This window comes from Pongo pygmaeus, chromosome 7 (genome assembly GCF_028885625.2).
Source record: "Pongo pygmaeus isolate AG05252 chromosome 7, NHGRI_mPonPyg2-v2.0_pri, whole genome shotgun sequence".
In the NCBI taxonomy this organism is placed as follows: Eukaryota; Metazoa; Chordata; class Mammalia; order Primates; family Hominidae; genus Pongo; species Pongo pygmaeus.
The window spans coordinates 73,963,456-73,976,799 of NC_072380.2; the positions used below are offsets into that span (position 1 = coordinate 73,963,456).

General features: G+C 37.3%; 1 long non-coding RNA gene across 3 annotated transcripts in view; it reads left to right on the top strand.

The window, feature by feature from the left end:
* The window catches only part of LOC129041956 (uncharacterized), a 161,541-nt gene extending 150,733 nt beyond the window's left edge, over positions 1-10,808 (top strand). For all 3 annotated transcript variants that reach the window (XR_008504028.2, XR_008504026.2, XR_008504027.2), the window contains 2 exons: positions 8,461-8,611; positions 10,476-10,808. This is a non-coding gene — a long non-coding RNA (uncharacterized LOC129041956). The remainder of the gene's footprint in view (positions 1-8,460; positions 8,612-10,475) is intronic.
* The last annotated feature ends 2,536 nt before the right edge of the window (positions 10,809-13,344 follow it).

Sequence of the window (13,344 nt, forward strand, 5' to 3'; positions counted from 1 at the left end):
TTAACATACATAATAATAGTAGATGTGATTTGCTAACATTTTCTTATGAATTTTTGCATCTACAACCTTGAAAGATACTGTCCATAATTTTCTTTTCTTAGAATATCTCCTCAATGTTTTGATATCACAGCAATACTGACCTCTTAAAATGAGTAGGAACATGTTTCTCTATGTTTTTAAAATATTTTGTGAAGAATTGGTATTATTTATTTCTTCCCAGGAATATTCAACAAGAAACCTCTCTGGTCCTGAAAATTTCAGAATGAGAATGTTTATCATTATGAATTCAGTTGTTTAATAGATATTTAGCTATTCATATTTCTCTATTCATTAGTGAGTCTGAAAAATTTGTATCTATCTAGAATTTGCCTGTTTTATTTAAGCTGTTGAACTAAACGGAATAAAGTTGTTCACAATATGTCTTTATTGTCTTTTCGATATTCAGGATCCATAGCAATGTTTGAGCTTTCATTCTTTTTAAAAAAAAAATTTACTTTAAATTCTGGGATACATGTACAGAACGTGCAGATTTTTTACATGGGTATACATGTGCCCTGCTGGTTTGTTGCACCCATCAACCCATCATCTAGGTTTTAAGCCCTGTATGCATTAGGTATTTGTCCTAATGCTCTCCCTCCCCTTCCCTTTCACTCCCTGACAGGCCCCTGTGTGTGATGTTCCCCTCTCTGTGTACATGTGTTCTCATTGTTCAACTCTCACTTATGAGTGAGAATATGTGGTGTTTGGATTTCTGTTCCTGTGTTTGCTGAGAATGATGGTTTCCATCTTCATCCAGGTCCCTGCAAAGGACATGAACTCATTTTTTATGGCTGCATAGTATTCCATGGTGTATATGTGCCACATTTTCTTTATGCCGTCTATCATTGATGGGCATTTGGGTTGGTTCCAAGTCTTTGCTATTGTGAACAGTGCTGCAACAAATATACATGTGCATGTTTCTTTATAGTAGAGTGATTTATAATCCTTTGGGTATATCTAATGGGATTGCTGGGTCAAATGGTATTTCTGGTTCTAGATCCTTGAGGAATCACCACACTGTCTTCCACAATGGTTGAACTAACTTACTCTCCCACCAAGAGTATAAAAGCATTCCTATTTCTCCACATCCTCTCCAGCATCTGTTGTTTTCTGACATACAGAAGGGCATATTATAAATGCCAGTCCTGCTTTGAGATATTCCCTTCTCTACCCAGTCCAAAGGAATCTATCTCTTCCCTGAATACCCTTTTGTGTAATTCTTCTTTGGATCCTTAAAACAAAGGCATTTATGTAAATATTCTGACTAACATTATTAGACAGTAGACAAATGAGGGCAGAATCCATGTATAAGTTATATCCAATATTTAACACGGTGCTTTGCCCATAGCAATTCCTCCATAAAAAATACTGATTCTGTTACTGAAATGTCCAAATGGTATGTCTAGAGATGTCTCTATATGAATAAGACTGGTAAAAGAGGAAAAATAGATAATATTATACTTAGGAAAATTACAGCAAGGAATAAATTTCTCTCAAAAGAAACAAAATTAGAAGAACCAGGTAAAGCTACATAAGAATTTTGCGATTATGGTTCCAGGTCTCATGGAAACCTGGTAATTATATTAGCCTCTATTCCTTGGATGCTTAATATGCTTAAATATGAAACTGCAATCACTGCTGAATTTCACTAATAGGCCATAAATAAAAAATACCAAACATCAGATTTTTGTCCCATCAGGGACACACAGTATAGACAATAAAGGAAGGGTGCATAGAAGCACAGTCAGATAATGAAAGTGGCAGATAAAGGATGTGATGAACAAGAGCCACAAATCTCACCAGATAAGACCTTTCCCAGGACAGATGGTATGGTGGATACTCAAGCTCACTCTGATGAAGTGAGGCAGACCCTGGGGCATGAGCTACAAAGTGATATGTAAACTTAAAAGGAGATGTCTCAATAAATGCCTTTCTGCTCCTAATTTTAATATTGTGGCAAAATTTCCTTAAATTTTCTCATTCTATTCTTTCCTTTATTTTCTTTGATCAATATTTCATCCCCTACATATAAAGTTTATCATGTGCACTATCACTTTGTACACGTATAGTTATTTGCCATTATTATATTTTACTTGTTTCCTTTACTTTTCTGTCCCTGTTTGTTGGCATCATTGCCCTCAATAAGATTACAAAAAATCCAGGGGTAGGAACTATTGCCTGATAATGGTGTAGAAAGCACACCCGCCCCTGCCACCCTAAACCTAGTGTAGAACTCTGCATACTATGAGTGAACAATACATGGGCCTTCAGTGAAAAACTGAATTATGAAGAGATTCTTTTTGAAAAACTAATTTGATTAGTATGATATAATGAGATGGCATAGACTCATTTCTCCTGCACATCCTTGGTAAGTACAACTATTAACACTGGAAATAATGTAAGAGAAAACCAAAGGAGAGCTCTGAAGGGTAGAGAGAGAAAGCATGCTTTGGAACCAAGACTGAAGGAAGAACACCTATCAGAAAAAGGGAAAAAGGTGATCTGGCTTGGCACTTCCCCACCACAACCTAGCAACAGCAGGCAGCCCAAGTAGACTCATTTTATCTCAGGTTGAATGAGAGTCCCTCCTACAACAGTGGGGGAGCCCTGCACCACCAGAAGGGGCGATTATCAGAGCCCCACTAACAGTTAACAGCAGGGGAATCTCTTTTCTCCTCTCCCCAGTGGAAGATAGGGCGGTGGAACAGGCAACAGTGGCAGGACAGATTTCACCCCAGCAACCGATCAGACCAGGGAAGCTTCCTGGTGTTTATGGACCAGGCCTGAGACTCCTCTTCCCCACTAAGAGATATCAGGCTGCCTGGCCCAGGGAAACCCTTTTTGTCCCCTCAGGCAGTACTAACAAAGATTAGTGGGAACCCCAGCGACAGCGCTTTATCCAAGCAGACCAAAATGACACCACAAAGGTTCTGAAAATTTAAAAGTAGCTCTAGACCCACATAATACATCTAAACAGGGTGACTCTTACTAAAATAACAGATTTAAATCAGACTCAGAGTCTCCTAATGTAATAGACAAAATGAGCAGGATACAATACCCATCATATCAAGAATCAGAAAATCAAACTTGAATGAGAAATACAATCAATTCACGCCAAGATGAATTGTGTATTGGAATTATCTAATGAGAATTTTAAAGCAAACATAAAAATGCTTCAACACTGACTTATAAATTCTCTTGAAGCAAAAAGATAGAAAATCCCAACAAAGAAATGTTATAAAAAAGACCTAAATAAGAATTCTCGAACAAAAAACATAATAATTAAAAATAAAAAAAAATAAACCTCACTGGGATCTCAATAGTACAGTGGAAATTATAGAGGATAGAATCAGTGAACTTGAGGTCAAATTGTGTCTGGAGTTGGTTCCTTCCGCTGGGTTCGTGGTCTCGCTGACTTCAAGAATGAAGCTGCGGACCTTCACGGTGAGTGTTACAGCTCTTAAAGGTGGCACAGACCCAAGGAGTGAGCAGCAGCAAGATTTATTGTGAAGAGCGAAAGAACAAAGCTTCCACAGCACAGAAGGGGACCAGAGTGGGTTGCTGCTGCTGGCTGGGGTGGCCAGCTTTCATTCCCTCATTTGTCCCTGCTCATGTCCTGCTGATTGGTCCATTTTACAGAGTGCTGATTGGTCCATTTTACAGGGTGCTGATTGGTCCATTTTATAAACCTCTAGTTAGCTACAGAGTGCCGATTAGTGCATTTTTACAGAGCACTGATTGGTGCATTTTACAAACCTCTTGTAAGACAGAATACTTCTCCAAGTCCCCACTCGACCCAGGAAGTCCACCTGGCTTCACCTCTCAAAATCAATAAAATTTACCCAATCTGAAAAACAGAAATAAACTCTTTTACCCCTCAAAATGAATAAGAATCTCAGAGCTCTATAGAACAATAGCAAAAGACCTAACCTTTGTATCATTAGCATCTAATATGGTTTGGCTGTGTCCCCATCCAGATCTCCACTTAATTTGTATCTCCCAGAATTACACGTTGTGGGAAGGATCCAGGGGGAGGTAATTGAATCTTGGAGGCCAGTCTTTCCCATGCCATTCTCATGATAGTGAATAAGTCTCATGAGATCTGATGGGTTTATCAGGGATTTCTGCTTTTGCTTCTTCCTCATTTCTCTCTTGCTGCCACCGCCACCAAGTAAGAAGTGGCTTTTACCCTCCACTATGATTATGAGACCTCCCTAGCCATGCGGAACTGTAAGTCAAATTAAACCTCTTTTTCTTCCCAGTCTCAGATATACCTTTATCAGCAGTGTAAAAACGGACTAATACAGCATCTCAGAAAAAAGGAAAAACAGAGTGTTTGGGGCTGAAAGAGTATTTAAGAAAAAAGCTCCACACTTTCCAAGCTTGGCAAAAGGCACAAGCCTCCAGATTCAAGGTGGGCAAATCTGGGAAAGAATAAACCCAAAATATTCATGCTGAGACACATTATAATTAAACTTTTAAAAACAAAAGACAAAGAAAAATCATGAATGCAGCCAAGAAGAAATGACTTATTACTCATAGGGTTACACTAATTTAAGTGATAGCAGATTTCTCTTCTGAAACCATTAAGGCCAGATGGAAGTGACACATTTTTCAAGTGCTAAGATAAGAACTGTCAACTGTGAACTATATATGTGGCAAAACTATTCCTAAGGAGTAAAGGGGAAATAAAGGCATTCTCTGGTAAAGAATAACTAAAAGAATTTGTCAATCTACCCTCAAAAACTGGCCAAAGGAATGTCTTCAGAGAGAACCTTTAAAAGTAAAGATTCTGGGAGCATAAGGAAGGAAGAAGGAGCACAAGTGGGTTCATACAGTAGACTATAATTTCTCTCAAGAGTTTTATTAATTGATCGCCTAATTGAATCAAAATTATCACACCATCTGATACTCAAGAAAATGGTGTTTAACTCGAAGTATAGCAAACGAACCTAAAAGAAAGTTAGATTTCTGCTCTCTATATGAAATGAAAAAATGTTGATTCCTAGTAGAATGTGATGCCACATATGTATATTTTTATACCCCGTGAAACAACTATAAAAGTGACACAAACAGATGCACTCAAAATATAAATTAATCAAAATGGAATTCTAAATAATTTCTAAATAACTCTTGGGAAGATAAGAAAAGGAAAACAGAGTAATAAAAACCAGAGAGAAATAACATGAAATACAAAATTAAATGGCAGACTTAAGCTCTAGCATATAAATAATTACCTTAAGTATAAATAATCTAAATTTACCTGTAAAAAGACAGAGATTTGCAAAGTGGATGAAAAAACATGAACTAACTATATACTGTTTACAAGAAGGTCACCTCAAATTCAACAACATAGGTAGCTTGAAATGAAATGATGAAAACAGATATGCCATGCAAACATTATATAATATATTAATAATATAGATTGTACGTGTGTGCGCGTGTGTGTATGTGTGTGTGTGTGTGTTAAAAACCTAGTAAAGGTCTGAATGAGAGAAGATGAGGGAGCCAAATCAGTGTACATCACTGAATCTGGGTAGGAAGTTTACGGCTAATGTTACGGAATTTAACAAGCATATGTAAACACATTGTCTCATTGGGTTCTCCAAATACATCTGTGGAACTGGTATGTCTAACTGGCCTTCTCTAGCAAACAAGGTGCCTAGGGAATTGTCTCAGGCTGGTGTTCCAGGTGCTGTGGTCACTTTGGAAGTGACGGATTCAACATGTGGAGCAAAGGGAAACTTTGCTTCTCATGAAAATCAGACCCTGAAAGGTTGGAAGAAAGAGGGGAGCAAGAGGAAAAATGACTCCCAAGGCAAACCGGCAACAGGGAAGAGGTTAAATTGAGCAAACATGTTGCAGAAGGCCTGACCTTACATTGTTCTGAAAGACTATTCAGAGCAAAAAGCTAAGTCCCATCTGTGAGATGATGGAAGAGACACCCAAGGGCAGGAAGAATGCTACTGAGTTAAGTTGGCAGGGTTGAGAGTATTCCCATTTTGTGAAAAATGAAATGAACTGACATGTTAAAAGTCACATCATAAATGATAGCACCAAAATCTCAGAACGCACTGCTAAATAACTTTTCTAATCACCACCCATTCCCCAATAACTATTGAAATAAAAAAGTCAGCTGACGATGAACCAAAATAACACTAATAATTGGTAGAGTTGGGATTCAAATCTAGGGCATGTTCTTCAATATCATGTGACTTATTTGAATTTGAAGAGAGGCCTCTTAGGGAACAGGACATATGAAAGATTGTTCTCTGGAAGTAATAAGGTATCACATTCCTTTAGATAACCCAATTAACGAAGTTGTAATGGAGATGTTTGTCTCAGTGGAGCCTGTCTTGTACACATCAGAATTTTTTTTAGCAGTCTTATGCCATTGAGCTGAAACCTGGCATTTTTTGACACCAGCATATGAGGTGAAGGGATCTCTTCACTCTCATCACCACTCTGCCCTCCCATTTCTTTGCATGAGTCTGTCTGCAAGTTATTCCCTTTCTGACAGTTGGTATAGACAGTCTAGTACAGATATCATGACTTTGGAAAATTACATCAAGTTTTTAATCTGTTGAGTAATTTGTGTCAACTATATACATGTAAATAAGAATATTGTAAAGGAAGAAAGAATGCTATTAATACTGTCTTTCATCTAATCAGTAGCCAATCCCTGTCCCAACCAACAGGAAAAAGAAATCCGATATCAGGCTTATGGTTCTAATGTGGTGGGGTATAATTTTAACATTATCGAGGACGGTGATAACACTAACAGCATTCAGAAAAGAGTCTAGTATTCTGTACTCTATAGAGCAATAAATCGTGTCTTAGTGTGGGTATGAGCTCCAGAATGGCATGAACAACAGGAATAATGAGCATTAATCTAATTGACAATGCGAATTATCTCTACCTGTTTACCATATCTGTCACTTGGCAAGAATATAAAGATGACTAGTGAAAAGGAGAGTAGAAAATACTTCTATTATTTAGATGTTAAGCATCTACTGAGTCCCTGCTATGTGCCCAAAACTAGACAGTTGCTGAGTCAGTGACTCAATGGGTTTTTAATATGTCTCAGTAAGTATTTCATAATCCAGAAAAAGCTTTCATGCTTTGTTCACATTCAAGTTTCAAATAAAAAAATCTTCATCTAACTGGATTTTTATCCACAATATTTAAGTTTGTTAAAATTTTCTAAAGTGAAGCCAGTAGACTCAAAATAGCAATATTTACTAACCATTTATATTCTTTAATTATGTTTATTCAGCAGATCACATAAACAGCATGTTCACCACTAAAAACATTTTACTACAAGAATAAAGTCACTTGTTTATCTAAGAGCTAACCACTGTTGATAGATATTAGTATTATTGTTTCACTTTGCTTTGGGCAAAGAAATGGAATAGATGCTTGCAACCTATTATACATTACACATCAGATGAGGAAATGCAGAAAAATGAAAAGAGATAGCTCAGAAGGAAATGAATACAATAATAACTAAAAGGAAAACAGAATCTTGACAGACAGGCAGAACACGCCAGCTGCTCTCTTCTGATTCCAAAGATTGACATCGAAAGTCAAGAAAAATAATGCTTGTGTCCTAAATTAAAGATACACATGTATTTATATGATTACCTATGAATTTAAGGAAGAATAAGACTCTTTGTTCCAAGAACTGGGTGCAGATTTATTTCATAGAGTTTGCTCATTTGAATTTTTAATTAGGAGTTACAGTCACAATCCACACAATACATTGGGACATGCCAGTGATAGGAGTTGACAGTTGAGAATCACTTAGTACTAAGTATTAAGAAAATGTATAGAACAAATTTGAGTAATGTGTCAAAGCTATTGCTGTCAATGTGTTTGGCTATACTTGATTATGATGCTGATGAACAAAGACACCATTGCTGTTGCGTGTTGTAATGTAATGTACTTGTAATGTAGTGAGGTACTTGTAATGTACTTGTAATGTAGTGAGGTAAACTGCTTTTTGATTCTCTATGGAGTTTTGCATCTATATTTTTGTGAGAAAATTGTTGAGACTCATGCCCATCACTTTATTTGATGCTTCATAAGGTCCCAATAAACTTTTCTTAAACATTAGTAGTGAGAGAAATTTTTCTTTTTTGAAGAATAATCTGTATCTTCCTCTTGAAAAATTTGAAGTATATAACTTGGCACCTTAAGTTCCCTATGAACTTGACATTTGTGTCTCAAGGATCTAACATAGTATAGGACTTAAGGAAGGAAGGCGTTTGTGAAATGTATTTGTGAAATGGATGAAAAAATAAATAATTAAATTTTGTTTACTAAGAAATAATGGCAATGATCACAATCATATTGGGCCATAATGTTGGCATATTTATTTTCCTCAATCCTAGTTTTCCATTTTTATTTCTATTTTACTAGCTTCGTTGTATAGTCATTTCTGCTTCCAGTGAGCTTCAACTGTGGTGAAGAAAGACACCCACATACCTAACAACACTATAAGAGAGAAAGAAAAAAATACACTTAGCAAAGGTACAAGCAACATGTTACATGATCACTGAGGAAGAAGCAGGTGAGTCTAGCTGGAATTTGTTAAGGAAATAGAGGCATTGAGAAGGGAAGAAACGTCTTGAGCATTCATGGCATGTTAATTATCAAGCAGAGATTTTATAAGGAGAAAAAGTAGGAGATAAAACTAAAAAGGCAACTACAAATCAGACTGAGAAGGATGGTGAATGGTACCTTAAGACAGTGGTCCCCAACTTTTTTAGCACCAGGGAATGGTTTCATGGAAGACAATTTTTCCAGGGATTGAGGTGGGGTGTTGGTTTTGGGATGGAACTGTTCCACCTCAGATCATCAGTCATTAGATTCCTCTAAGGAGCACGCAACCTAGATCCCTCACATGTGCAGTTTACAATAAGGGTTGCCACTGATCTGACAGGAGGTGGAGCTCAGGCAGTCATGCTGGCTGGATCACCACTCACCTCCTGTGGTGCAGCCTGGTTCCTAGCAGGCCATGGAGCGGTACCAGTCTGTGGCTCAGGGATTGGGAACCCCTGGCTTAAGAGTTTGATCATTAAATTGCGCAGTTAGGAGCCACTGAAGCTAGTTGAGGAAAAATCTAAAGGCATTGTTGTTATTCCTTAGGAAGATAACTTAAATGGCAGTATGATGGATGATTTGGAGAAATGAGAGACTTAAAGCAGAAGAAACAATTGGAAGGTTTTACAATAATCTGTTATAGATAATAAGATACAAAGGAATACAGATATGGATTCAAAGAAAAAATAAAAATCAAGATGACTAGGCCACTAAAGGGATATGAAGATAAACAGTGAAAAGAATTCATGATGGGACTGCAATAATACTATTTAAGGACAGAGGGCTCCAACAAGTGAAAAGCCATTGAAAGGAGGCAATAACACAGAATAACACAGACTATCACGCAGGTGTTACTGTGCATACCTGCAGGTAGTCTTCTTAGGGTCTTTTATTCTTTTTTGACTGCTAGATATTTATTTTATCAAACATACTGCCTGAAATATAATGGCACTCATATTTCAGGTAGTATGTTAGGTATTTAATCTTCACTGTAACTCTGTAAGGCAGGGTACTTTCCTCTAAATTACAGCTGCATATACTATTTGAGTGTCTTTTCCATAAATACACAGTGGACAAGTGGACAAGGAAAAATTGTAACTCTCAGGTTTGTCAGAGTCCAAAAGCCATGCTGTGTGCACAGTTCCTCACTGTCCACTTTTCTTTTGAATATGCCGAGTCAAGTATAAGGGGACCATCCCTATCCAGCAAATGCAGACGCAGGTTGCAAATGCAGATGTGGTGCCCTGGAGAAGAGCTAGGCTGGGAGAACAGAGTTTGAACCATCTGAAGGGAGGTGAAAGTTGAAAGCATATTGGGGGCGGAAATCACTAAGGGGAGCATGTGTGGGAAAACCAAGAATTTAACCTTGAGAAAGTTACACCTATAAGGCAGGTGGAGAAAAAGAGGCCATAGAGAAGGCTATGCAGTAAGGAAATGAGAATGAGGAGGTTAAAATTAAGAAGTAGGTCAAAAGGGAATGGGTGATCAGCAGTGTCAATACTGCAGAAAGTCACATGAGCATGAGATTCAGGAAAAGGCACCTAATGCTGGGAGGAGAAATTAATCAGGGACTCTGAACAGCAGCATTTAGGTATTAGAGACTATAAAACTCAGAAGCAGCTCTTCTGAGAATGGAGGGATGAAGATGCAGGAAAAAACTAAAGACTTTTTATTTGTGATATTTGGCAGTGATAAAAAATAGAGGTGGAAAAGAAGCTGGGGATAGGGCACATTGTGATGAGGTTTTATGTTAATTGTTTTGATATTTGTTTTCCTTTTTTATTGACTATAGTGAAGTTATTGAAATTATTTTGATTTTTGTTTTTCTTTAGCTATAATGAAGATGTGTTAAAGTGTAAAAAGGAAGCTGTGAAGGAGATATCAAAAATAGGAGGAAGAGAGAGAGAGAAAATGAAAGATGTATAATCCTGGGCTCTAGCTGCATGGCCTCTGATGTGGTGAACTGCAGACAGAGCAGTGTGGCAGCTGAATGACAAACACAGCAAATTGGAACAACATAAACCCTACGTAACTTTAACATCATAGCTGATTAAGTTTTCTGGCATGTAAAATGCATCCACTGTGAGAAATTCTGTATCTCAGACATGACTCACTGTTTAGCATATTTATACCATTAGGAAATACTAAAGATGTTTCCTCAAGCATATGATTGTATTGTAAGAGCACTTATTTTGATAGTAAAGAGTGGCTACCAGTAGCTTAGGTTTGCCACAAAAACCTCTATATTCAATCTTTAAAATAAGTGATTATAAAATAAATATCTAGCAGTAAAAAAAGAATTAAATACCCTAAGAAGACTATCTGCAAGGGTCACAGGCTCTTGGTCTAGTTGATGTCAAGCAGTACACACAAGAGCAAGACTATGCATTTTGCATAATGACTAGACGTAACAGAAAGAGTAGAATATATGATAATTTGGCTCTAAAAGAAGAGATTTATCAACATTTTTGGAATCAGCAACTTTGAAATTATGGGAAATGAGGAGAATATAAAAAGACATGAGTAAACAGGATGCCTAGTAATTTGAGAAGAAATTGAAAGAGCAAATTAGAATATTGCAAAACAAACACAGCAGCCCTAAATGGAAGTCCCCAAAACAAAAACTTTGTTCCATCCTAGATAAAGATAGCAAAGGATTTCTAGGAATGGGATTGCCATGTCTTAGAATGTGTGCTTCACTTCATAAGAAACTGATGGGCTCGTACCTGTAATCCCATCACTTTGGGAGTCTAAGGCAGGAGAATTGCTTCAGCCCAGGAGTTCAAGACCAGCCTAGGCAACATTGTGAAATCCCATCTACACACACACACACAATTAGCCAGGCATGGTTGCACACACCTATAGTCCCAGCTACTCCAACAAGGCTAAAGTGGGAGGATCACCTGAGCCAGGGAGCTCGAGGTTGCAGTGAGCAGTGATTGTGCCACTGCACTCCAGCCTGGGTGACAAAGGAAGACCCTATCTCAAAAACAAAACAGAATGAAACAAAAAACTGAAACTGTTTTCTAAAGTGGGTGAACCATTTTGTACTCCTACTAGCAATGTATAAGAGCTCTGTTCATTCTGTATCTTCACAGTGCTTGGTATTTTTAAGATTTCAAAAATTTATCCATTCTAACATGTGTGAAGCATATTTAATATTTTGAATATTATATTTATAATGTAAATCTGGGCTATTTTGGAAATAATACAAGATGAAGTCAAAATGATTTCTTCTTTACAGTCTCACAATTACAGTCGTGTTGGAAATAGAAAATCCATGCATTTGTTCAGTGGTATTAATTGGCAACATAAAGGAACTCTCATTTTTACCCAGAAGGTTATTGATGCGTTAGTTCTTCATTTTCTCAAAATTAAGGGAAATGTTAATCTCTCCTTTTATCATAAATTTAGGCAAAGCAAATCACAATTCTTCCCACATGATGCTAAATAAGTCATATGCAGGAGGAACTTTCTGCTGTAGCCACATTCCCTGGACACATTTTTATTTATAGCTGCAATTCTAAGTCCTAGTAGATAGAGATGGCAGCAAATGTGGGCTGCGTATGTTAAAGGGCATGTATCATCTCATCACTTGTGGTAAACTGAGTTATTGGACACAATCCTTCATGCCTCCCTTTATCTACATCCTTTACTTTATACTTTCTGCCCATAAAAGGCCGAGTGTACTCTCCCATCTTTTGAATTTGACTTATCTACGTAACTTGCTTTGGCCAATATGTTATTTCTAGTTGTGATGCAAGTGGAGGCTTGATATGAGCTTGCACAGTGGGCCTTGCTCTCTTGTACTTTTTCTATTTTCATGAGAAGAATATTCCAATTATCCTGATGGTCCCAGAGTCAAGATAAGAGACATAGAAATGACCCACTCCCATGACTGCAGCCTGAAGCCCAGCTTCCTTGTCCACCTAGCACATTAGTAGGGAAAAATCAGTGCTCATCATGATATGCCACTGAGATTTTGAGGTTGTTTGTTATGCAGCAGTAACTGACAGGTAACAGATTCCACATCTGTATATGATATAAAAAATAGATTGACTATGAAAACTGATGAGGCCTTTAGAAACAATGTGATGAAATAGAACTATGATTGTATTTCTGTGTGTGTGTGTGTGTGTGTGTGTGTGTGTGTGTGTGTTGGGGACTTCAGAATGGGTCCAGGGCAGAGCAATCGAGAGATTGTCTTGGAGACCAAGTTGAACAATTTGTATTTCAATGGGGAATTTGTGGATTAAAATGAATGAAATGATAGAAACACTGCTTTTAAAATGGAGTAAAATAAGGTCAGAAACTAGAGGCTGCAGCAGCAAACTATTTTTTCATAAAATTCTGCAATGCTCATGAAAAAAGAGTCTTGATTCACTGTCTTTCTATCCCCTTACTTTGGCAAAACCCATAGATCTCCATTATGGCACATATACCAATTATTATCCTAAATTTGATCTTGGCTAAATGTTATTCACATTCGATTTAATCAAAAAGCCTAGTGACTGCCCATCATCACTTAATAGTGATAGCTAGCAACACATATTTATTAAAAAGCACGCTGAGTGTCTGGCGCCGTTCTACAAACCAAATAAAAGTAACCGAGCAACAATAGAGAATTTAAATTCACTGTGCCAAGTAAAAGGCATTAGCCATTTATCATGTTAATCACACAACCACTTCAAGCAGTGCATG